Source organism: Chamaea fasciata, unplaced genomic scaffold (genome assembly GCF_029207755.1).
Source record: "Chamaea fasciata isolate MVZ Bird 193981 ecotype frontalis unplaced genomic scaffold, bChaFas1.0.hap1 SCAF_5, whole genome shotgun sequence".
NCBI classification, from domain to species: Eukaryota; Metazoa; Chordata; class Aves; order Passeriformes; family Sylviidae; genus Chamaea; species Chamaea fasciata.
This window is the reverse complement of record NW_027094090.1, coordinates 9,877,513-9,905,283: the sequence shown is the minus strand read 5'-3', so window position 1 is coordinate 9,905,283 and position 27,771 is coordinate 9,877,513. Positions and strand designations below refer to the sequence as shown.

The window sequence follows — 27,771 nt, the reverse complement described above, 5'->3', positions numbered from 1 at the left end:
ATAATCTAATCAAATAGGTAGGAATCGTTCATGTCTTGAAAAATTTAAAATGAGAATTAAGACCCGATGTATTAAGGCAAACATGAGCAGGGGATTGAGGGAAGAACTCTATCAACAGCAAAACAGAAGTTATTGCAGAGTTCTGCTATACCCTTCAATTGCCTACTGTCCTCCCAGTTTTGGAAAAGTAGAAACAACTACTGAGTATCCCTCTGCCTCTGACCTCTCTTTCCCTGTTATCTCTGACAGTCAGATCAAATTAAGGACTAGCTCTGAAAACTGAAGGAAACTTTCCTGACTGCAAATGGAAGAGCTCAAGGAGAAGTGTTGCAAGAATGAATCTGGTGCAGAAATGAAGAGATATTCATGAAAAATTAGCTGAACAGGTGTGTTCTGTGCAGATATGTGCTGAAATACCAAAAAATGAAAAAAAAAATTCTTGAGAGATCTATAATTAGAAGGAAAAAATGCAGTGTTTTGAGAAAGGAAGTGAAGAATAGTATTCGTGAGACAACCAGAAAGTGTTTAATGAAATCATCTAAAAAACTAGCTCTGATTTTTCTGAAAGGAAATAGGAAATAAAACAGTAACTCCATACAAGCAACTAAAACTGAACCACTTGCAGATGTGCACAAAAAACCTTAAAATTTCTGTATTTTTTACTATTTTCCCTCATCAAACAAGCAAAGACATATAAATTTTTATTTTGAAAGCATATATCCATAATATGCAAGTAAATAATTTTTAAATATTCAATATCATCTGGATTATACATTACATAATTTTGTAAACACATGGTAAAGATATGTGTACATATACATATAAAATATGTTTTCAAAAACAGTGAGTAAGCTGTTCAATCTACGGATGAGACAAAAAATACAGTTCTCACACTAGAGTGGGAAGAAGCTGCGATAAAATACTACTTAATTTTGCCTCAGGTTGCGTTCAGCCCTACTCTAGGATTTCATTATGCATTCCAGCAATTTATATTTTGCTCATGATCTTACTTCATCTGCCTAGAGCTTTCAGTGTTTGCATCTAGCAAGCCTGTGCTAAGGATAAAATAAAATAAACACAGAAATGATAATGAAAAACAAAAAACAAGCAACAAAAAACGCCAATAAACCTGGAATATTTGCTTGTTGTCTCTGAAAAAATGCAAAAAATTAGGCTTACCATTTTACTTTTTTAGAATTTTTTGAATTAAATCAGGATTTAATTCACCATTCCATCCAGTGGCTATATTACTGATTTAATTAGAATTGTATTACCCTAAATATTACAAATAATGCATTCTTCAGTGGGATCTCCTAGTAAAAACTGAACCAGCAGCTACATCAGCAACATAAAAATATAGATTTAGTCATGTGAGTAGTCTCCCTGATATTAATACATACTGGAATGTTAAGTGGGAGGGTTTTCCCTCTAATGTGAGTAGCAAAACTGAACACTAACACTGTCAGCCACTATGTCAGCATTGCTAGCCTTTAATTATTTGTTAGATCTTCAGAGTATATTTAACAGAAAAACAGGCCAAAGTTCTGGCACAGGATCTCTGGTTTGCTCTTCTTTAGACAGCTACATAATCATGGGATCACAGAATGGTTTGGGTTGGATGGGGATCTTGAAGATCCTCTGGTTCCAATCCCCTTCCATGGGCAGGGACACTTTCCACTAGACCAGGTTGCTCAAAGCCCCATCCAGCCTGACCTTGGACACTTGCAGGGGTGGGGCATGATAATGCTCATCTGCCTCCATGTTCAGTTTAGTGACTTCATGCTGATCCCCTGCTGGGAAACACTCAAGCAATATTTCTGTCTTTTGGAAGTTTGATTACCACAATGCACGAAAAATGCTAATGGATCATTCATTAGAGACCATAAATCAAACAACTTATCTGAGCAAGTAGCAAAGAAATCTCAGCACTATTACAACTCTAATCTTCAGAGATAAAGGATGAATTTAGTTCAGCAACAATCAGTCCCTTATTGAGAGTTCAACAGAGTTTACTGTACTACTTATGTTTTTTTCCTTCTCTCTATCTCTTATCTGCACATATTGGTGATATTTGAAATATTTTTCAGTAGTCAATACTAGTGTTAAGAAGTCAAACAAACTTTCAGAGGAGTGAGTTTGAAACCTGAACAGCAAATAAATTACTTATCAGTGCCATAAAGAACTGGCATGCATCTCCTGAAACTAACTGTGTCATTACAGTTATTGCTCCAACACCCCCAGGTAACAACCCCTCTCCAAACACAGACTGGTGTTGTATTTTCTAACAGGAAATTTCTAGAGCACCCGTACAAAAGCCTCTGGAGCAGCAGATAGGGTGATGGAAGAAAGGCAGACATTCTTTTTAGTCAATAATGTCTTGTGACTTTATTAACGTGGAACATCTTAATTTTCTTCAACTCTACTGAAACAAAAGGTCCAGAAAGCTTTCTTTTGTGCTTCCCACTGTAATCAGTACTATCAAACAGCATATTCTTTCAAGACAAAGGATACAATTATTTATTAAAAAAAAAAAAAAAACAAAAAAAAAACAAAAAACAGAAAGAACTGTCTAAGATTTTTAACTCTCAAGCTGTGCCTTCATCTTTGGAGACACTGAAAACCCATTACAGCTGCAAGTTTAGTCCAGAATGTCTTGAACACAGCTGATGTGTCTTTCTGCAATAATCTCATTCAGAAAAAAAAAAATTAAAAAAGAAAAAAGTAAGTCACTGAAAAGAGATGACGTGGAGAATAAGAACATGGATCTTCCCCTTCCAAGGATGCATACAATATGCTTTAAAACTCAGTACCAAAATATTTCCTTCACTGCCCTAGCACCTTCCTGGGACTTGCAATAATTTACGAAAGCTATTCAAGAAAGAAGAAAGAACTAAATATTTGCCACAAGGTGACCAAATAACAGCATATTTCAATGAGATACTTAAACAAAATCATAAAATTAAAAGAAAAAAAGTACACTTACATAGAATTATTCTTATTTACATTATCACATGCCCTAATCTTTCCAATGCAGTGATCTCTATTTTAATTATTTTGCATATTCTCATATTAATCTTATTCTTGCAAGAACATGGTTTTTAATTTCTTTTTTGTGTGTGTGTTATTGCATTGCATCTGTTTACATATCAATATTTGTTTACAATCAATTGTATGCATTCAGCAATCCTTCATTTATGGGTCAGATTTTATTTGTCTCTGATTTATATTCATCTAATTCTAGCAAAAAGCTTTCACTTCTCTTGTCAGCTTCTATTGAATGTTTTTTTATTGATCTTCTCAAAGTAACGGCTTTCCACTTCCCTATCATTTTCACAGCTATCACGTTAATTTTTGTATCAAAGTCATCATTCTGATTTTCCACTGCTTTATTCCACACTATAGCCTTTTGGCTGCTAAAAGCATTTTTAACACTTGATTTTGACATTATTGTTATAACCACTCAGGATGACAATCCAAAAACCTGGTGATGACTTTGTTCAGTGTCTCTTACAGTGCTAAATTCAGACCACTGAATTTACACCAAACACTCTCCCCTCTTCCAGTTATCCCACTGATTTTGATGAGAGGAAAAATAAACTAAAATTTCCTAGTAGTCTAACCTTGTCTCACACACACACACACACACACACACAGATACACATCTGTTTTATGGTACAAGTAGGCTAACTGGCTTTTTAAATTTATTTATGAACCCTTTAGGCAAGCAAAACTTTCCACAATGGTCAGGAAATATGTCTCCAAAAATAACTGATGCTTCTTCCCTAAGACTTCATCTCCACACTACATCACTTCCATTTACCTCAGTGAAACACATTCTTCTTGTGGCCTGAAAATGCTGATTCCTACTGGTTTCCAGATCTGAAACACTGTATCTGCCGCCAGAAATCTTCTCAATTTCACTTCAGACTGAAAAAAATTAAGAAATTGTAGCAGTGCACAGCACATCTGCAAACGCACTGTGGGTGTAATAAGGATGGAACAGGTGCCACCCTCTCTGGGTTATGACCTTTGTTTTGACATCTTTGAGGGATAGTAAAAAGTCACAGCCTGGCTAGATATTATTATTGTGAAACTCCTTTTTTTTTTTTTTTTTTTTTTTTTTTTTTTTTTTTTTGCCATATAATATTGGAAAATGACAAAAAAAAAACAAACTGGAAGTTAGAGAAGCTCTAGCCTAAGACTTTGCTCCTTGTTTCACCACTGTTTTCTCAATAAAGTAAACACATCATCAAATTTTCTGCAAGTGAATATTGAAAGACCACATCAGGGTTTCATAATAACTGTATCACAGAGTCCAACATTTTAAAACAAGTCAAATACAACACTCTAGCTATGTATTTACTGAAAGACAAATACATTATTTTTTAATCTAAACAAACACAACAGAACAGACATTTTCTAACATCAACAAATTTGAGTTCACATTGTTAAACTCTCACGGTATGACTCTTAGTAGAACATAGCATCTTGAGAACAGCACACTGAATTCTTGAGTAACAATCAGAATAACAGATCAGAAATAGAAAATTAGCATAAGTGTACTAAAAGAAAGAAAGAATTTGATAAAATTGGAATACTAAAGGAACAAGCAAGCACCTCTTCCAGGTCATGTGAAATCTCAGAACAGCAGAACAGTAGGGAGCAATTAATTTTCTAGAACAGCACACTTCAGTCTTGCTCAAAGTCAAAAATGCCTTCCTTCAGCCAAGAAGTTATCTATACAAATAGAGTCATTCCCACAATTAATACCATCAATTAATGTAATCAATATTTCTCCTAGAAAATGTATTCAAAAAACTGTAGAAAGCAATTAGTCACAATGAAAAAAATTCAATAATGACTTACTGGGCTACATTAAAAACATATTTAAAAGGGGGGAAAAAAAGGCACAGAGAGTGCTACCCTGATTTAAGAATTAAATAGTTCCATTCATCATGATTGGTGACGTATATTCAAAATCTCCAAATAATTTCATTTCATACACTATGAAATGACATACTGAAGCAAATTATCTTTATTTCTCTTCAAAGTTAACCTCACTGTAAAGTTACTGGGATGATTTTTCCCAATGCCCCAAAGCACCCACCGATATGTACTTTTCTGGCTACATTCTGCACCTTAAATTGATATTATACAGTAACGTGAGACTTAGGTGCAGGAATGTAGGTTCTAGATCCTGTGTCTGCACAGGCACATCAGGAGCAGAACTTTTCACAGGAAACATAATAATGCAGCTACTTCTATCACCATTCTTTCTGAATACCATCAAAAACTTATCAACACAAAAAAACCAAATCAAAGACTAACAGAAAAAAAGAAAAGAAAAAAAGGGATTTGGCCTAATGGGATCCACATGCTTCTCCATTTTATTTCTTCTTCTAAAAAGGGTGATAAATAGACCAGCGTACAAATTTTAAGCTGCTTTTATTCCTAATGGAGCACTGTTATCATGTTTGAAGGTACATTTCACTGATTTGATGTATTAGTAAGAACTCTGTATGGTTCAAATGATCCATTTGTAGTAGAACCTGAAAACATTAATTTCCAGGCTGAAGCTAGCACCAGAAGACTATTTGACCCAATTTTCTGCTTACTCTCAGTGAACAAAGTATGCTATTTATTACAATGTGGCTGTCATTACTGTTACATACACATTAAAACACAAAAGGTAGTTCCTGTTCTTTCATAAATTTCAATTGCTGGTGCTTCTAAGCCACTGCATTTCTAGTAACCGCAAGTGGAGTTTTCTTCATAAACAGTCTGTGCACATCTCTGTCGGGAAAATAAAACAAGGAATCACCTCTTGTAACAACTGTCTACATTTGCAGAATTTCAATTACTGAAAACCCAAACACTTTACTTCTGAATTTGTTTCTGAATGAAGCTAGCTATATATGTGTAACTTATATTAGGTATATATATGGTGTATATATAGGTACAATGTGAGCAGAAGGTATAAGTCCTGGCTGAGAAAACCAATCTTTAGATTGGAAATGTCAGTGAGAGCAGCAATATTGTCAGGCTGGAATCAAAGGTGTGATGGAAGGGAGGAAGAACGAGACTGGACATAAAGCTGCTTGCACTGGAACAGCTAAATCAAATAACCAAGTGATGCACTGGCAATCAGTAGAAGAAATGAATTGCAAAAAACAAGCAGAGAAAGACCAGCAAGTGAAAAAGCAACAGTATAAATCTGATGTCTTCAAAGACACAAAGAAAAAACAAGCAGCAGCAAATGAAAGGAACTGGAGAAAAATGGGCAGGTAATTCAAAATGGATGGATGCTACTGAGATTCCTCTGAGACTTCCTAAGACAGTACTCCTTTCAATATTTGAGAGAGATGTCAGAATGATATATGCACATATTTAGTTGGAAGAACGGGAGAGAAAATTCTTGAAAATCACACTAACTTCAGTAAAAGTCTTTGGAAAACAGTGCTAAGGAAAATTGGCTTATTATAAGCTCCAAAATCAGATAGGCATCCTGTCTCCTGGGACCTAAAATATATAAAATTGGAGAAGACACCAGAAACAGTAAGACAGAGATTGCTGACAGTTTTTCATGCTGGAATAGCTAATCAAGCTTTAACGTCCTTCGCATTGATCTGAAGCAAGTGTCACAGGTGACAAAAGATATTCAGAGAAGCGTAGGCTCAGGTAGCCCTCAGAAAGGAACCTTGGCCACAAGGAAAAAACAATGGCCCAGAAAACAGTCATCAGAGTTTGGTGATTTCTAAACATAATAAGCACAAAAAAAATGTGGGTGAGTAAAGCTCTCAGGTGTTTCCAAAAAATCAGTGAGAAAAGTAGAGTCAAAGTTCATACAATTTTTAGCTAAAAGTGAAGGGATGGGAGAAACCTGTGCACCGCACTTAATGCAAAAACATAGAGAAAGAATTATATAAATTAAGCAATTTCAAAAAGAAACATCTCAGAGTACCAAACAGAACAGTATTATAGTCAACACATCTGCTGTGTCAAATCCACAGGAATTTTGCTTTGGCTACAGGGAAGAAAATGTAAAAAACATGTGTCATAATTACAGTATTTTGAACAAATCTTGGAAGTAGATCTCATAATAGAGGATAAGTAATTGAATATGTAGAACATGAAACATAACTAAAATTATGACTAAAGCAAAAGAATATAAAGTTATAATGCAGCAGCATTGCATCTTAAGTAACAAAACATTAAAATCTTTATTGATTTTTGCAATACTAATCCTACTCTGAAGAGACAGGGCTAATATGTTGTCAAAACCTATTGATACGGGGGGAAAAAAATAAAAAAGAAAGGAATATGAAATACAAAGACATTAACCCTCATCAGAAAGCACCTGAAATTTCAGCAAACTGGAAGTATATTCAGGGTATATGCTAGCTTTGCTTTGAACTCTCTCCTGGGAGTCTTCCATTAGCTACTGTTATTAATTTTTTTTTTTAAAAAAAACGGGTGATATTTTCCATTTCACATTTTGACTTAGCAAACTTACTGCTAGTATGGGAATAATATGGTCTTAATCTCTCCTGCATTTTTTTCCTGTGACAGACTTTAATGGTGGCATTGATTTGCTACTTAGTTCTTAAGTTTACTACAAATTGAAGGCAACTGGAATATAGTTGGTGACCTGTATCTCACAGTGTTCAAAGTGCAGATGATTTTAGGATGTGGACATTTGAACTGGGCAACTGCACCCCTTGGTGACATCAGCATGGGTGGCAGAGAACTAAGGCTACAGGAAACTAACCGTGATTGTGCATTCTGTCCCTTCCAGCAAAGCACATGAATTATTTGTACATATATCCATGATTTTTTAAATAGAAGCTTTAAGTATTTGGTTTTTGAAACAAGAAATGTAAGTTGACACCTTACAGCTATAATGAAGTATCACTTTTAAAGTATCAAAATCCATCAGAATGATAACCATAAAATCCATCATTCTTGATAACCATCAGAAATGATTGTGTGCTTGCTTCTACCTTCCTAGAAAAATTATTAAAATAAAATGGAATTATTCTCCATTATCAATCTGTGCCTTCATTCATAGTAGAAATAATGAATTAATTTGAATGACCAAGTGATCAATAATTATTGACCTAGTAGTAATGAAAGTAGTATATTGGCTGTGATGTAGAAATAATAGGAAAAAAATTATCAGCATAAAGTGTTCTACATGTAAAGCTGCTTAAACAGTACCTTCAGATGAGGACGCTCTACAGTGTAGTTAAGTGTTTTATGAACCATCCCAGTAATAATTATTTTTAGTAGGCACTGGAATATATTGCCTTCAGGAAAATTCAAGCATTTTTCTCATTTTTAAATTGTAGGAAAAGCCACCTTCTCAAAGTAGAAGACACAAAATAGTAAATATGCTCTTGTTAAAGAAAATTTGTAATACCAGACACTGTTTTTTATGCAGTGTAGTGTTTGGTACAACAGTACTCTGCCTGATCAAAATTATATCCCAGAGCAAGAACTAGGTGTCTTCAACAATCCAGCTAATGAAAGATGACTCATCTCTGCTTACTGAGAAAGAGAATGTTTTCTACCTCCTAAAGAGAACTACAGTTGTCCCTTAATGGGCATCAGCCTTTTCATTAATACCTTCCAGAAAGCAGTTCAAAGCTCAGGATGATGTATTGCTTTATTCTGTGAAACTTACCATCATCTATGTCCTCTTGTCTGTGAAGTCTGAAACACTGCTAGTTTTCTGGTTGTTTTTAAACAAAAAACAAAACCAACAGACTAAACAAACAAAAACTCAAGCCAAAAAGAAAAAAAAAAAAATCAAGGGAGATTAAAAAAAACAAACAAACAAAAAACAAACAAACAAAACAACCCTAGAGTTTGAAATCATAAAGTGCCCTACTGGGTACTAAAGCACAGAAAGGAGAAAGAGCCAAATCCATTCATAGCTTAGGAATACATGCAGGTTGATATGATATTAAATAATAAACTGCCTGAGAAATGCAGACTGCTAAATTGCCTCTCTGTGGATAAATGATGTTTTAACACAATGCTTAGTTAGCACTTTGGCAGAGACAAGCTATCAGAAAGTAACTCTCAATATGCACCTAACAAAATATCTTACAGATATTTTTCCCTTGGGTGAATGCAGTGGTGCTTAGTGCTCCCTGCAAAAGGTAGATTACCTTATTTTTAGAGTGGAGTGCATGTGTTCAGACAGCTCCATTCAGTAGATGGATTACTTTATTTTTATAGTGCAGAGTATGCACTCAGACAACTCCATTCAATAGATGGATTTGATAGTCTGACCAGAGTTTGCCTTTTTTCAAATACGTTTCAAAGGTGTTATCCTTATTTTCAAGCCCTCTCCGGACTCCCTAAAGGGAGATCAAACAATGCAGTTGCTTGGCATAAGGAAGAAAAGATCTGGGTGTGATCATTTTGCCAAAAGCTATTAAGTCAAGGTAAAAATAAAAGCTGGCAAATGCATTGCAACTGAAGTTTTCCTTTCTACCAGTAGCTCTATTTCCTGAAGCAACTTCTTTTTTTTTGTTTTTCCTTTTCAGAAACACATGGATATAGATTCTCAACTACTGTAAATAAGGATGCAGAAACAGAAAACACAACACTGAGTAGAAGTAAAAGAGTACTGCATAACAACCAAGGAAATGGGTAATCTTTATCATTAAATTCTGAAAGAAAGGGATTGTGAATTTACAGGAAGGGTTTCTAAAAATAGGACCATAGCACTACATGAATACACAGCTTGCACTTAGGATAAACAGAAGGAAGTAGTGATATATATCAAGAGACCTATAATGAATGCTGTTAGAATGAACAGTGCAAGAGGAAAAACAGAAAGATTAAGGGAAAATCTATTAATTCTAAAGATGGATTTATTTGATGGGATTTGATGCATTTTATTTAGGGGGATGTGGAAGAAGAAGGCAATTCAAATAATCTATCAGGTTGTCAGCAAAACATCCAAAATTATGTACACAGAACAACTATCAGTTAAAGTGTGAAGATGGATTTAATAAATGTAGACTGGATAATGACTAACCAGGAAACTACACTGGTAAAGTGAATGTGAGATTAAAAAGACATTACAACTGAAGCTTGTAAATCATCAGTTTTAAGTACCATTTCAGTATTTTTAGTAGTTTATACTAATGACATAAAATCTAAAAAGCCTGTCAAGAGAGTGATGGTCTGAAAGACTTGTGGAGAGAATAACACCAAAAACATGAGTAGTAGAAATGGGATTATATTTAAGTGAATATTGTCTTAGAAGGTGAACCTTCTGACAGTTTAAAAAATCGGAGGTAGAAAGGGCCAGATGTACTTCAGTATTAGCGCCATTGCATAACTACTGATGTTGAAAGATGATGCTTGTACCACAAGTAGTGCTGGTGAGTACACCTACAGTGATTATACAAAAAAACCCCAAACAAACAAGAAAACAGAGAAGAAAAAAGGAGTCCAACATCAGCAGTAGGCAATCATACAGCCAGAAATACAAGTGGTATGGAAGTAAGCAGAGCCTGACCCCATTAGCTGAGATACAGCATTGGACAACTGCAGCTCACTGCAGCTCATCTTGCACAGGAGCATTTCACTGATCTGGTCTGATGAACTGGAAACTCAGCAGTCAAACAGCGCATCTTGACCAAAGCATCTGCTCTGAGCACATAGGTAAACATCCCAAATATCCTGAAACCCATTCCAGTACCCTAAACTTCAGAAGTTATTAAAAAATTATGTTTTTACAACTACGCCCAGCCGCATTAATGGGTTTTGGGCAGGAAAAAGGTATCTGTTAGAGTTGATTTTTTTTTTTTCTGGGATTAATGAAATTGTAAGATAGTGTCTGAATTTTGATTTTATTTTATTTTTTAACTTACTTTTTAAAAGGTTTGTTGCAAAAATATGTAAGAAATTATAATTCACAAGTTTTTTTAGAACTCTTCCCCATTGTGGCAGAGAATTATCCTTATATTTATCCCTATTTGTATCACAAATGGGTTTTCTATTTTGTCTGTCCTGGGACTCTTGGTATAGTCACAACAAACATACTTTCCAGAGGCCTGAATATGACATTACTGAGACCAATCATCCTCTCAATGACATCTTTTTAACATTGAGATCCTGGCAATGGGTCTCTGATACAACTTCTTTTGATCTAAATTAAGATTTTTATTTGAATATGCTGAAATGGCATAATTTAAAAGCAACCTCTTTCTTCCTTTTGAGAAACTAAACATCCCTATTCCTAAGGAGTGCTCACTATAAATTGGTTCTTTCAAAAACATGATGCTAATATCCAATAATCAATAATAGAGTGCAAGTGAATCAATGGGCACCATGTAATCATCAGGGATGAAAGAGCCTCTGGAACTGGAAAACTGAATTTTCTCTCAAATATATAAAGACAGATATTTTAGATGTGGTGTTTCTGTCTACCCTGAATATACAGGAAGTTTTCCTTTGAGGGATTTAGAGACATAAATATCAGCAGAAACCTGAATCTTCTCGTTGTGACCTACAGTATCCCTTAATTGATATATAAAAGCGTGCATTGAGTATTACCATATGAGGATAAGGTAAAGGTAAAGTGATAAATCTTCTTAAAGCACTGCTGCATCATGTCAGATTTAAAGCTGTCCTGGATCAGGATGTAACTTTTTCTAAAATATGAATATTGCTTGAGGGGACTTCTAACTCTATGCTGCCTTAGAAAGATTGTTTAAGTTTTGTTTCAATATTTAATGAGTTCTCTATGATATTTCAAAAGAATTACTAGAAAGAAACCGTTACAGAAGTACTCTTTTATGGCTGACATGAAAGGGATAGTTAAATCAAGAGTTAACCAGGGCTTCTAAGACAAGTCAACTAATGCATTTATCATTAACTTTACAAACATATTTTTGCAAATCAAGGAGGTTCTTTTCTCTTTGAAAATAGGATTTTAGTACATTTTTTCATTCATCAAAACAAAAGGTTCTTGATACTATTCAAGAATCCTTACACTGTGAAAAAAAGAAACTAGTACTTGATTTTTTTTCTTTTTCTGAGAAAAATCTTCCTATTATTGTCTATTTATTATTATGTAATTTAAAAAAAAAATCTGGCAGCTAAATTTTTTTTTAAAAAAATCAATCTTCCTAGATATTATCTAGGGCTTCATTTGGAGGTAGTGAGCAGTAACAGAATAGAAGTAGCTAATGCAGGAATGAATCATCTTTTCATGGATTTTATATATTAGTTAAAACCAGACTCTGGCTCTTCTCCTGTCCTTCTTGGAGAAATGTATCTGAGATCAAAAGAGGTTTTTTCAGACAAAATCTCAAAAACAACCCCACACTAGAAGTCCTTCAAAACTTGCCACATGATGAAAACAGACTCCTGATAATTCAAATCCCATGACTAATTTACAAAGAGGGGGCAAATCCATACTCTTGAAGTGCACTTGAGGAATGCTTTCTGATGCATTGCTAAGGGGCTGGGAGATCAATTGTGCACTTTTTATTTTGAAGAAAGTAATTTCTCCACCCATTTTTTAGAGGTGCATAAATTTTCTAATACTGTTAGCCACAAACACTCCTTTAAAAACAGAAAAGATAAGCTTTGTTTCTAAATAAAGAACTCAGTCATATTTAAAAAAAAACAACAAAACCAAACCCAAGATCTTATATTTGTCTTATTTTTTTAAATGCTACACAAAAATAAAAAATAACTAACACATTAAAATGCACACAACTGCACTATCTATAAACCTAAATAAATTTATGTAAACTAGCTATTTAAAAAGAGCACCAAGAAGTTTGATTTGTTTACTGTGTGGAATTTTAATTCTCTGATTATCATTAATTGATGTACTTCCACAGGAGTTCATGGTGTTTCAGCAAAATACATTATGAAAATTTATTCAAGGAATGGTATCAGTAAATGATTAGAATAGAAAATTCCAAAAGTTAAATATTTCTAAACTGACTAGATGTGACATAAAAATCCAAATCCAGGATAGAAGGTAGAATCCTTAACACAGCATTTTGCACCACAGAAAGCCTCTTTGTCATTGCTATAAGGAGTAGGCAAGTATTTAGCCTTTCAGAGCTTTGTGTTAAGTTACCCTAAAGGGACCTACATGGATGACCCCATGTAACACTTTGAGCAGATAAAAAAAAAAAAAATTAAAAAAAAAAAGTTGTTTCCCAGTTTTCAAGACGAGAGAAATCAAAAAGTTAATTAAAAAAGTTATCCTCTATATGAAGAATCTACATTTTTTAGGAATCAGGCAAACAAGCAAACCACTGACAACTCATTTGCCCAATTCACTTCTCCCCTCCTCCATTTTCTTATTTTATATAAAAATTCTGCTCTAACTTTGATCTGGATCTGACAAAGGCTGATAACCAGCATACAGAAGCTAAGGTTTATAGGATATAGAACATGCCTTTATTGTCTCTGATTTATTTTCTCTCTGTTTCCAAAATGTGCAAAGAAGTTTTCAGAGACTGAACTAAAGAAGCTACTTGCTGGATTACAGGCAACCAATATACATTATATTATATTTTATTATATTTTATTATATTATTAAATGTAGTCAATATATGCTGGGTTATTTTTCATATATTCCTTAGCACTTTGGATCCATTTATTATATATGTATGTATATTTATACAATATGTATTTTACCACACTTCAATACTGTTGTTTCAAACAATCCAAGAAACTCCAGGAAGTTATCAGTCTCTGAGAAATAGTCCCATTTTTTCATTGCTCTCCCCATTTCTTAGCTTCAACAAAACAAGCCCACTCCACAGGGAAAGAATAATTGAAAACACCCTAAAATAAACATTTTAAAAAGCATAAAACCCCCCTATTTTATCATATCTAATGTGAAGGAACGAAGTTTTGCTAAACATGCACCAAAACTCTTGTTAAAGCAAGCAATAATAACAAAAGATGAGATAATGGAAAATCGTAAGGAAACATCTGTTTTCTTACCATTTCCAGAGTGTGTATGTTCCCCACATATAACAGAAAAAGAAAAGGGTGGGAAGGGGGATGGGAAAGAAAGAAGCACACTCTTCTACAATAATAACTGTGATTTTATATTCCCAGTAAGTGTGGTCCATGTTTTGGATAAAAAGCCTGTTATTGGAGTCAAGCAGCTTTTAGCTGCTGGAGCGTGTAACTCATTCTGAACACACCAGGCTGGTTCAAACAGGGGGAAATGCTAACTTCTATATCAGTAATTTGCAGTAATAGAAAGCTGTTACTAAATCAATGTCTCATCTGGAAAATAAACGCTTCCATTTCACCTTTCACTTAAGCTAGTGGCAAGAGGCTATTATCCTGCGGCTTTCTATTAGACCATCATGAACTCAGACACCCATGTACAGCAAAAGACCAGACACTATTTGTTAAGTTTGTCCTAAAAAAAAAAACCCCAACAATAAAATAGAAAGAAAGAAACAAACAAAAACCCCAAATCAACAACCAAACTGCAGTGCACAGAGGTTCTTTTGCTGGTGAACAAGATTTTTACTACAGTCAGTCTTGCAACTTGTCAGCCTGGTAATCCCCAGGTAACTCCATATCTAATTTTTTGGAGACAATCTGGATGCCTTCTGCAATACCAAAATTCTTAACCAAGTATTTAATTCCTATAGTACAACTATTTAATCTAAGAAAAGATGCTACTTAATATCAGATAACTGTTGATTTCACGGCAGGCTTTCACCAGATAAGGGACAAGCACTATTACTTTAAAGATAAAACAAAGATGGGCAATGACTCCTCAACATCATGGAGCTTGTTGAAGGCAGCCATAATTGAGATTCACATTTCTCAAGGACTACTAGAAAAAGTTAAGTTTTAAAATAATCAGACAAACAATTCAATAAACTGTGTAAAACTTTCCCATTTCTGTAATAAACCATTCATTTTTCCATTTTTTCCTTTTTTCAAAACCATTTTTCAGAACCCAGAGATCAAGCTAAAATCAGCAATATTACATACAGAGAGTGGATAAGAGGAAAAAACCTTATAGATGATGAAATTATAAATATGCAACAAATAAGCACTCTTAGATACAAATTAATAAAATGCCTTGTCTTTAAGTTAAGAATTACAATATTTTTTTGGAATTTATTATCTAAAAACAAAGGCATGACAGATCCCAGCAAGGGCTTCAATTCATTACACTAGACAGCATTGTAAAAACAAAGTGATATACACCACATCTTTATTCACTGGCAAACCCATTTGCACATATATCTGGGCAAACTCTATTTCATTCTCAAACACCATACCATTTTCTCTGCATGTGAGCAGAAATATTTTATCATTTCAGATCCAAACCCTACGATTAAAATCAAGTCAACAACCATCTACATTTGTTGACCTAACAATACATGTTGCAACTATCCAGAATATATGTCAAAAAAGGGTTTTCACGTTGCAGTAAGATTTGCAAAGCAGAAAGATTTTCCTGCTTAAGTAATACACATTTCTCATGCTGGTGAGAAGTGCAGGAATTGAAATTTAAGGTCAATAAAGAATTAATTAGGCAGGGACACTATTTCTGGTCACTAGACTAGAAAGTTAAAAAATCTGTAAAGATATGCTAGATATCTTGCAATACATGTAACTATGAGAGCTTTAGTGAGCCTTTGCAAACCACTAACAAAACCAATGGCATTTGATATTTATGATTCTGTCAAAGGAATTGAGCACTTCTATTTGGATTCAACTAAATGACACTGAAGCAATGTAAAAAGTATGTATTTGGTATGTCCAGGCTGACTGCTGAAACTTCAGTCAGATTCATAGTCAAATGTTGATTCCTGAGATTTTTATTTCAAATAAAGCAAAAACACATCCTAAACAACTAAGTCTCCTCTCATCCCCAGAAGAAAATTTACTAGGAAATACTAAATAAAACATCTCCTGTAACCACTTTCCCAGACCAGTAGCCCCTATGTTACACTCTTCTTACATAATTTAGTTTCTACTGTCTCACAAAGGCTTTTTAACTAAAATTGAGGTTCATATAATCCCACTTGGTCATTTTTAAGAAGGAATGTAAGTACTGTTCTTCCATAAAGAACCATAGGAATACAGCAGCTACTATAGAATCATACAATGATAGAATGGTTTGGGTTGGAAGGGACATTAGAGATGGTTTAGTTCCAACCCCCAATCCATGGGGCAGGGACGCCTTAGCTACACACATCTGTAGCAGGCAGTGCTGCTACCAAAACCTCCTTCCATCCTGCTGCATACATGCAAAAGAGAACATCGCAACTGGAATTACTACCTCTTTGGACCTCCAAAGCTGACCAGCAAAACCTCAGGCTTCTCTGGAAACGAGTTCACATGGTAAACTAGGAGTGCTTGAATTGAAAGGCTCTAAAGATGTAATCTCTTTTTGGCATTCTCAATCTCTTTCTTTGTCTAAGCGAAGACCTATGTGTTTTTGTTTTTTTTTTTTTTTTAAGATTTCATTATCATCTTTCCTTCATATCTGAACAGTCTGTCACTTGCTATACCCATCATGCTGAAGTATACCAATGTGCTTTTGATTTTCAGCTGCCATCTGAGAAGGTCAAGACCTAGATTTTTTTCTCCCCTCTTTCCTACTCTCTTCCTAGTCAGCAACTATCTATTGGTTTTCCACAACATAAAGTAAGGTGCTGACCTAAATGGGCCTGAGTGATTACAAATACTATGGAAAATAAATGGATACCAAGGACATAAGGCCTTACGCAGGAGCAGGCCAAAAGTTTAAAAAATGTAAATAGCTTACCATGAAATACTTCTACAAACTGAAGAGTTTTACAGATAATTGTTTCGAAGAGTGGTTTGTCTAACTGCAAAAACCAAAATAGTTTAAATAAACAACTTGTAAGCTGAAAGTTGACTTGCAAGGAGATGTGTGACTTGTTAGAAGTAACCAATCCTACCATGCTGATTAATGGAAAAGCTCTCATCTAATTTTGTAACAGACACTTAAGCAAAACATCTTTTTTTGAAAAATTGAACATTTACTTGAAAGAAGCCTGAGAGGCTGCAATGGCAAGGGCAGATAATGGTCTTAATGAAATGTCCTGTGTGAACTTGGAAGTCCTAAGAAATAGGTCCTTCAAGAGCAAATGTACTTTAACACATTCATAGGTTATTCCATTTCATTCAACTAACTCAGAATTCAGTGCAAATCCATGTAAACATATCTATTGGGTAATGTTCAGGGGTTTGTCCCAGCATATTTTTTCCACTGAAAATTATCCTTATAAGATAAAAATTATCAATATTTGTACAGAAAATTGCAGAATTTAATAGTCTTTTCAAATTGTTGATATTTATTTTCAAATTTCTGTATTATGTAAAATAAGCAACTACTAAAGGCATTTGAAAAGACAATATGAAGCAAGAGGGCACTCTAGAGGGAAAGGACACACTGAAGATGACAGGATACCAAGGCTGTAGGACACATATTATCTTAAGCAGAACTATGGAAAAAGTTCTTTATTATCCAACAGGGATATGAAAAATTGTGAGAGATGCAATCTGAGAAAACAGAAAAATCCAGTATGCAATAAAATGAGTCTGCAGTAACAAATAAACAGGAGTCATATCCTTATTATATTCTGTATGTTGCTACAACCTTTCAAGACTGCAAACTTTGGACATATTCAAAAAAAGCCACAAAGTTATTCAAATTCACATATGACTACATAATATTTTTTCTAGTCTTTCCTTTTGGTCACCTGTCTTCCTCACTTCAAAACTAAAACTGAACATATTATTTGGGAAGGTGATACTGCTTTAAAAACAGTAATAACTACAATGCTGGATCCTATGATAATGCACATGCTGAAATTATAGTACAGAAGATATATTTCAATTCAATCATGTACTCATGATTTTACAGGTCATTTCTTGCTAATCAACCATGATAAATTTATCAATATGGATATCCCAATAGTATCCAAATTTATTACCTTATTTTTCAGAATAAAATACTGTCAATCTTAACATTTATGTCCTGTCCACCTAAAACTTAACAACTTTATTTCACTTTCTTCTGAAAGAATCAAATCAATGAAGTATTTTTAGAGTATATATTTATAAGGATTGATCATGTAAGTCTTCTAAAGTGCAATAAAACAGGGATATAATTTTTAACCAGTAGAGGTTTAAAAAAATCATGAGTTTGAGCTGAGCTGCCATAAACTCAGCAAAATTCACAGCAGTGGTATTACAGGCTGGAAATACAAGACATTCTGAAATATGAGGACCAATTATTAAATAAATAGTTTTGCAAAACCAAATTTATTTTGCAATATTGTGAAGCTGAAAACTAGATTTCTTTCTAGGGGGAAATCTTTCATAACTCTGTTGATAATAAGCATATTAAACCTCTAAGATATTAAAACCAAGACAAAACAACAAGACAGTTTTAAAAATTTAATGAGTAGAGGGATGGTTCCATACAAAATATTTCACACTGCCCTAGTGAAAAAATTGATAGTCGACAGATATGTTATTTCAGTTCCTCATAATCTGTGTGGGAGGAGTAAAGAACAAACAAACTCCTTATTCAAATACGTTATTATTGTCATAGAAGATTTCTCTATATGCATCAGGCAACTGTTCTTGACGATATATGTTAGTTATTTTCAGCTGTTTATATTATATTGCTGGCTTTAAATCACCTTGTACCTATCTTAAAGGACTTGCGCAGCCCTTTAATTGTCTTGGCTCATCCACTTTCAGCCCATCAGACAACACCATCAGATGTCACAGGGACACAGAGGTGGAGGCAGAGGTTGCCTGCACAGTTTCATTTGTTCCTCTACAGCTTTGGACAGGGTCAAAGAGGGTGTCACCTGCACAGCTCAGAGCAGAGCTGGCAGCTTGAGTCAGACACCTGAAGGTGTCAAGAAGGAAAAGGGGTAGGGCCATATTTTCCCTTCCCTTCTCCTCTCCTTCCTCTTTCCTCATTTAGATCTCAACACACTGAACTGAAAAGAACAACTGAGAACAAAATAAGGCAAACTTGTTTGAGGCAAGGAGAAAAGGAATTGACAGGCTCTCAGGGCAACCAAGGAATATTCCAAAGCTCTTGCACTTCCATTTAAAGAAGGTTTTAAGATCCTTAAGACAGAACATCTTCAATCGTTTTCACAAAATTTGGTATTTTTTTGTTAGATATAAATTACTCCAAGCAATTTAGCACTTTTTTTCCTAGTAGTCAACTTAAATCATCATATCTACTTGTTTAACAAACTGAAACATACCTAAACATTTATTGGTGGATGTTAAAATTGTCTTATATTTTTAGTATGCTGAAAAATGAAGAATATACTGATATTCAGTGTCCTGCTTAGCAGTCTGTATTGCAAAAATAGAAAGGCCATTATTAGCTATTTTTACCATAAGAACATTGCCAATCTTACTACAGAGCCAACTTTTCCCTCTTGGTACAAAAGGGTTCAATACAAAATTGCTATTCCGAGCTGTGCATAGGAGAGAAAATACAGCAAAAGAAATGGAAAGGGATCTGAGGAGCAGCAGCAATCATCTGTTCTCCAGAAGAGGTTTTGGCAGTATGTACAGCTTAAACATTTATTACTCAGTCAAGGAGCCTAACAGACACTGGAACCTCGGGACCTACTATAAAATCCGAGTTAATTCTGGATGCACACCACATCACTGGTCAAGGAATCTGCAGAGAGAGGCAGCTATGCTGAATGCTATTGATAATCACCATTTCATTATTAGAAAAGTATTTTTCATACAAAATGGCTTTTTTACAAACCATGCAAATTAATGTTATACAGTTTGGGAAAAGAAAGTAAATAGGTACACAAATGTTACAGTTCAGGTTTCTTTATCTCTGCTGAGGTCAGGATGAAAGACACAGGAAACACAGATTTGAGTTTGGATTTGGATGTTTATTGTTTCTTATCCATATACAGTCTTAAGAGGTGTGAGCTCTTACTAGCAAGTTCAAGAAACGAGGTAAAATGGAGATCTTCTAACTTTTTCCATGGCTATTTAAGTGATAATTACCCAATTACAAGGTGACACCAATATTATTTATACTTTTGACCCAATAATGACCAACCAAGGCCTACAATGTGGACTTTTTCACCCCATTACAGAAAACCACCGAAAACCAGGAAGAAGAAGGAAGAAGAAGGTGAAGCAGGACTTTGACAACACCTTAAATCCTCCATCTTGGATCACACACATTACTATATACTAAAATCTTAAATCCAAGTTTTTCACCCTGTGAGAACACACAGTATTATTCAAACTACACACCCACAACCCCCATGCTATCACGCAATCTCGGAAGCCTGTTCCAAGGCCTCAAGTCAAATGTGCTGCTTGCCTGAGGGACAGCACCCCTCAGCTCAGAAAGCCTGAGATTTTCACCCTCCAGGGTTCCAACACACAAATGTGTCTTGGCATCTCTCTGTTTACACTCCAGAATTTTCAAAATCAACAGGAAGGAAAATCCCTTCATTGTATTGTATTCTAATTTGTTGAAGCCACATCACAAAGACCAACTTTACCAGGTAACACAACTTTGGCTTCTGGTATGGCTTTTCACACCTCAGTGTGATTTTAAAAATTCTAAACATGGGGGAGACCATATCCTTTGAGTATTTAAGAAGACTGTATCATGTCAGTGGTCCATGCAGATGAATTTCTGGTGATAAGAACAGGAAAGACAGGATACAGAAAGCTTGGCAGCTGATAGTGCCCAGAGGGGTCACTGTGAAAAAAGTCCACAGCCACGGGTTAGGGCCGTGCCTAAGGCCTGTATTGTGCAATTGAAAACCAAACTCACTCTTTTCTTAGATTTTTAAACAGAGCATGAACAACAACAGCCAAAAGGAAATTAATTAAACATTTCCTCGACTTAGATAGAAAAAATAATTCTTGATACATTTTGTTCGATTTAAAAAGAAGTCAGGGCAAACATACTAAAATGTGATTTGGTTTTGTGGAATGTGGTTTTCATGGGGAATTGTGTGTCAGTACAACACCCTGACACTGTTGTATTGTCTTGTTTTTTTTAATCGAAAAAAGGTTTATTCTACTCCATCTATTGAAACCGGATGGAGCAGTGTTGCTTTTCTCTCTGCTCAAATGGAGCAGTGTTGCTCAGATGGAGCATTGTTACTTATCTCTGTTCATTGTTCCACTATCCCCATAGGGATATCTTCTGTTAATGGACCATTAAAGCTCACCAATGACATGACACATTACATCACACCATTGTAAGATGCCCTACCCAGGGAGGAAAAGCCAAACCATCTTCACCTAGATAGAAAGGAGCCACAAGTGTCACCAGTCATCAGGTTGTCCACTGGATTCCTGAAAGAAGACCGGACACATCTCACCATCACTGGACCCTTTTTCTACGGGACCATCTCTACTCCAACAGAACCACATCTGCCACTCCAGGAGGATTTATTCTGGAGTGCTTCCAACACTCTGACCAACAAGGTGTCAGGTTGTATTTCTGACTCTGCCAGGGTTTTCTAGGAGCTCTTGCTTGTTTGTTTTCTTGCTTATTCTTCTGTACTACAACATTTGCATTTTTTTATATCCCTAGTAAAGAACTGCTATACCTATTCCCAAAATCTTTGCCTGACAGCCTTTTAATTGAAAATTTATGATAATTTGGAAAGGGGAGGAGGGGTTTACATTCCAAGGGAGACTCCAATCTTCCCTGGCAGATACCTGTCTATCTAAACCAAGACCATATTTTAGCAATATGGGGGTTCTTTTGTAATCAAATATATCTTTAAATATTTATTCAATAAAGGTGAAGTAGGCTGGAAAAAAGATTTATTTTTTTTTAAGGTATCAATTAAAAGGTAAATTTCTGTATCTGAGAAATAGGAACCTAAAAGATCAAGAGACAATTATTCAGTGCATTTCTGTTATGGAGAACAGACGGTAACTATGAAGTTTGGGATTATCTGAAAGCCTGATTAAAACTGAAACAGAGAAAACTAAGATGTGTGCATGGGTGCAGATCTGCTTTGTTAATATGCTTACTCATAAAAAGAAAGTTGGCAGTGGAAATGAAAATATTATTTCTGCCAAAATTAGTTCTATAGGAAAAAAAAACCCCAAACTATTTGGAAGTAAAAATAGCACCTAGTAAGAGAAGAACACTGCAACAATATGAAGAAAATTTATTTCCAAAGGATCATGTTGTATACCCTGGAAGGTCTTTTCATCCCTGTAACAAATTACTGCATAGGAGAAAAGGCTTCACCAAGATAAAGGGAAAATTCCCATCCTGAACTGCTCATGAGTTGTGACTGTTTGCTTGAATATACTATTTAATTTCCCCAGGTTAAATTATTAGAATAGATGTAAAATATTTAAAATATAGTTCTAAACTGTAAAAGTACTTAAACTGACAGCTGAGAAAGCTCTTCAACACAAAATAACAGAGAGAAATGTAAAAATTTGTATCTTTTTTTTTTTCCAACTCAAGACAAATAACAAAGCCTAGGACACTAGCCCAATTATTTTGGGTATAATTTATTCTGTTATATAGCTTCCTTCAAATGTTTCTAAATAAAACCTTATTTTTTTAAAAGATTTTTTTTTAAAATATCAATATTCCAGGAAAGGTTCTGAGTGTTACATATCAATCATCTCATTATGCTCTCTTTCAGTCAGTTCTCACACTAAAACATACAAATAAATAAAATCAATCACATTGATTGTCAATAGCTATCCCTTGATTCATTTCAAATAGATTTTTCAGTTCTGAGGTAGCATATTTCAAAGTACCCACTTTCAGTACAAATTTGTGTTTAGGCAACTGTATGTCTGTGAAAGCCTAAGGTATTTAGGTTCCAAATTTTCTACTGGAAAAAAAAAATCTGTTTTTATTTTGCAGTAACATCTGAAAATTCTATTCAGACATCTCAAGACAATGCAAGTCTAGAAGAATATCTGGAATTATAACAGAAGTGTGTTTTATTTCAGATTTGCACTTTTTTTTCCCATTAAAAACCTTGTCTCACATTCAACAATTAGTTAGTCTTGGATAAATTTTCCAGGCCAAAATGGATTCTCGAATATTCAGCTAGAGAGTATGGTATCGTATAATTTTTGTGATAGATCACTATTAGGCAGATTGCTTTAAATCTACATTGAGAATTCCTTACCACATCTGTATTTTCAAAACACCATGTCCCTAATAAATTTAGTCTTTCAAAGAGGAAAAAAATTTCCCTTGGCTACAAAAATCTTTCCTTATTCTACCTTATTATCTTAAATGTTGATCACTTTATACAGAAGTCATGGTCAATTTGACTTAAAGTGATTATGCTAGACCATCCATCCAATTAAATTAACAGTACAAATCCCAGTACCAAAATATAAATACCTCCTTCTGATAGAGGATACTGTTTAAGTTGTTTGGCCTTCTGAATTGTGACAGAAACAAGCTTTTTCATCAAGTTAAAAAGCCTATTACTTTTTGCTGATTATTCAAATAAGAATTTAATTCAGGGAGTTTTAGCAATCTACTTGGGGGGAAAATAAAACTGTAATTTTCATAGCATAAAAAGCAACACTGACCCTAGAGTTCTTTACTTAAGCTTCTGCATTGGTATTTTCCTTCTAGGTTTAATATTGAACCAACCAGGCAGTACTTAGGGACTTAGCTGCAACTAACATTTGCTTTATAATTACCCCAAGCCATAGTCTTTGGTATTTAAAACAGGCTGACACTGAAATTCATTTAGAGGTCTACTTCACTCATTACATGGTATCACAAATAACTCCCTGATTAAAAAAATGGAGAATACAAAAAAGTAAAAAAGTCAGAAGTAATATCACATGCCATCTGCACAAGAAACACATAATATCTATTTCCAAATTTATTTCCAAATTTTGCGTGAGAACACACAAAATCAGAGACTTGAAGCCATCATTTTTCAATCTCCGATGCAGTGAGCCTCCACTATTCATTTCTCCCTTAAAATAAACCAGGAGAAAAAATTATCAAGAGCTCTAACCTTAAAATATGCTGAACTAATTAAAGTAATAAAAGTTTCTTGCCTGTTTGTAACTGTTATTTAAACTAGATAGGAAAAAAAACCCCACACGAATTATTGTCTTCAGATATTTAAGAAATGTCGATGTAGCGTGACAAAATATTTACGTAACACTTTATCAATATCTGAATTCCTTAATAAACCTTATTTATTATCCACACATAAGACCTTCAATGAATAAATTAAAATACACTTTTTCCTAGTTTATTTGAATTGGGTTTTTTGGGTTTGTTTTTTTTTTTTTTTGAGGTAGAATATTGTCAGTCTCATGGTTTCATTTCCCAGTATTTCTAAGGTTTTTATTCAAAGAATAGTAGAATGGACAGAGTTGGAAAGGACTTTAAAGATAATCTAGTTCCAACATCCCTGCCATGCGCTGGAACATCTTCCAGTAGACTGCTGTTCCCAAAGGGTACTTTTTTTTCTTTTCAAGCTCTTGTCCTGAGATACACAAGATACGCAGAAATTCTACAACATTTTAAAAATTCACCAAGGAAATAACATACTGGTCAAGATAAAAATCACTGTAGCATCTAACTCAATTTTTTTTAATTATTTCTAAAAGTTTTTATTGCCCTTATGGTATATACTGTCGTACTAGAATGTCAATATATTTTATCAGTAACTGATTATCTACATACATGATGCACCACCAGAAAGGCAAAAATTATATCCACTGTCAAACTTGATATCAAATAATATATAACAAATACAAGACTTTTGAGAGCAGAAAAAAATAGACTGCCTTGAAAGGAGTGTATGAAGCAACAGTATTTATATTTTACTATTAATATGGTATATGAACCATCAATTACTTGTAACTCAATATTTATGCCTGGTTTGATGGCTTCGGAGCAGGGAAGCCCTTTTTTTCTTTCTGGTTGCTGTCCAAATACATTCGAAGTTATGTTGTCATGTTCATGACACATTACTTTCAACCTGACACTTCAATTAGCTCTTCCATGCTAATGTGGAAGCAGTATTTGTGATTTAAAGGGAGTAAAGTAGGAATAACCACACAGAAAGAAGGCAAACCTGTTTTGCGTGCTTTGTCTAACACCTCACCTCAAACCATGGTACCAGTACAGACACACCCCTAGATAAATCACTGCAGCAGATGGGGAGAGTGGATCTCAGACAGTGAGGGCACATGGTGGTATCCACTGGAAAGATTAACCGAACTTTCCTTGTGCCAGGAATTTCCTCTTATTTCTGGACTGCAGTTCCTATATTCTGCTTAGGGATAAGCAGGGTACAGTTTTAATGAGGATTTAGAAACAAGACTTCAGCTATTACTTATAGGAGATGCATGACTAATTCCCAGTGCATGTGGTAGAAAGAGGACCTGAGGGTCTGTTCTGTTTTCAGCTGCAGATTAATTTTATTTCGAAACCTAAACAGGCCTCTTGAAAAATACTGAATTAAAAGCCTGATTTGGTTCTATCTCATTGGGATTGTTCCCTCTTTTTAATCCTTAGAAACAGGCAAGTAAATTAACTCCTTAGACATTTTCCTGTCTCTGCACAGGTTTTGGCACAAGATCCAGGAAAGAGAAAAATAAAAAACAAGAAAAACTTTCATAATATTTCTTTCTACAATGAAATAACTCAAAAAGTAATAGCCTGGATGTAGCAAATTCTTTTTTTGTAATGATGTATCATATATTCTTATGGTGAAATACAAGGAACTACTTCACAAGAAGCTCATCACTGTATTTCAAACAAAACAAATCACTATATCAAACAAAACAAATCACTATATATGTAGGAAGACAAAAGATATTATTTTATAGACCACACTAGATTTTAAGTTTAAGCAGGTTGTGCATCATTACAGAATTACAAGACAAAACAGCTTCCCACTTTCAAAAATCTAAGTGGACAGAAATTCATTATTTTATTCAATTTTAAAAATCATAAATAATCACAAGTAATGACTACAATAGAAATGAAACATAAATAGAAAAAAATTTAATGGAAAGCATATTGATTCTCTTAAAGGTCTCTTCAAACCCTAACAATTCGATGATTCTATGGTTAAGAGTCAAATTCCCAGCTTCATACAGAAAATAATTAATTAGCATGACAAAGTGTGATTGACAGGCCCAAATGAAAATCTAGATCACATGTGGCTCTAAGAGTAATTGTCCCTCTCCCCTAGAGACAATAACCGGCTGCTGTAAGAAGCAAGAGAAGTGAAAACCAATCTCGAGGAGGAATAGGCAAGTCAAATATCTAGTCATTGAAAACTGTTCTGTGAGATCCAAAGAGCAATTCTTTGTTTCTCTTGGCATCCTGCAAAGCACATACACTAAAGGAGAAAAAATGAAATCTGCTTGCCAAGGCATAATTCAGCCAAAAAAATTGGCTTCCAAGACATAAAACTCGTGAACTGTGTCTCATCCACTGTTTCTCAGAAGGATGTGTTGTAATACCTGTGCTGCAAATGCTTCCAAGCAGATTGGGATTTAGACAAGGAATTGCAGATACTATTTTCAAAAGTACAGCTGCTCCCTGCTAGAGTGGACACTGAAACCTCTACCGAGAAATGACAGGTGAGCTCCTGTGAACAGTCAGAAAAATGACAACCGTGTTCAAGATACATTATCAGTGTTTCTAGAGTTATAAAAATTGCTTGTAGATCATAATGTGAAAAGAACAGTAAATTTCTACTTTTTGAAATCTGTTGGTGAATGACTACCTCACAATTGCTCACTTGTGTTTCAGATGACACATGAACTTTGAAACTATAAAATAGAATCCAGTGAACATTTTGTGTTTATTGATATGAAATCTGTCACTTTTAGGTATTCTCAAGCTGTTATCTCTGAAAATTCCATCTGTAATGAAAAGTTACTCAAACACACAACAACACGATTTTTCTGACACAGAATTGCAGGCTTCCTGGTATTTTTCTAGACTTCCACTTTTCTGGTAATTAATATAAAAACCAGACCCAAAGAATCATTACCCATATATGTTGCATATGCAATCACCTCTATCCAGAATCGTGTATTTCTTTCTATTATTATCATTTTATTAGATACTAAAGTTGTACCTTTCCTGTGAAAATCATATTCTGTCTCCCTTTTCAGGTTTATGGGCTGTACAGTAACATTACGTAGTATACATTTTTAAGGGATACGTGTCCTCAAGAATTCCATTTTAAATGTTAAATTCAACACAACAAGAAAACCTTTTTTTGTACTATTATGATGACGATCTCATACCAAAGTTCACACAGCATTTACAAATACCCTAACAATTGGAGACAATTGTTTTTCAACGTTTTAACAGTGAAGTATCAATTCTCTTTAAAAAAAAAAAAAAAAAAAAAAAAAAGAGGGAAATGGCCTGTCACTTCTCTGTAATCCTGAAATTAAGGTGCACTTTAGCACTTATGAAAGCTAGAATCCCAGAATAATCCTTTAAGTCTGCCAGTCAAGCTCACCATATAAGAATACGAGCTACTATGATTCTTTCCCCCATCCTAGTGACATTTCCACTTTCATCCCTGTGCCATTTATGGAAGCTGCACACAACTCTGGCTATGAATTTTAAAAAGCTCAGGTCACACTAGGGTCTCTTTCCTCTTGATGAGACTTTAAAAGAGGAAAAAGACTGCACACCTGAAATTAGGACCTTAAATGAAAAAAAAAAATCAAAAC

At 34.5% G+C, this 27,771-nt stretch overlaps 1 protein-coding gene across 5 annotated transcripts in view; it reads right to left on the bottom strand.

Annotated features, from left to right (window-relative positions):
• Positions 1-27,771, bottom strand: part of CACNA2D1 (calcium voltage-gated channel auxiliary subunit alpha2delta 1) — a 373,282-nt gene that overhangs the window by 126,218 nt on the left and 219,293 nt on the right. The gene's annotated exons all lie outside the window — the stretch shown is intronic.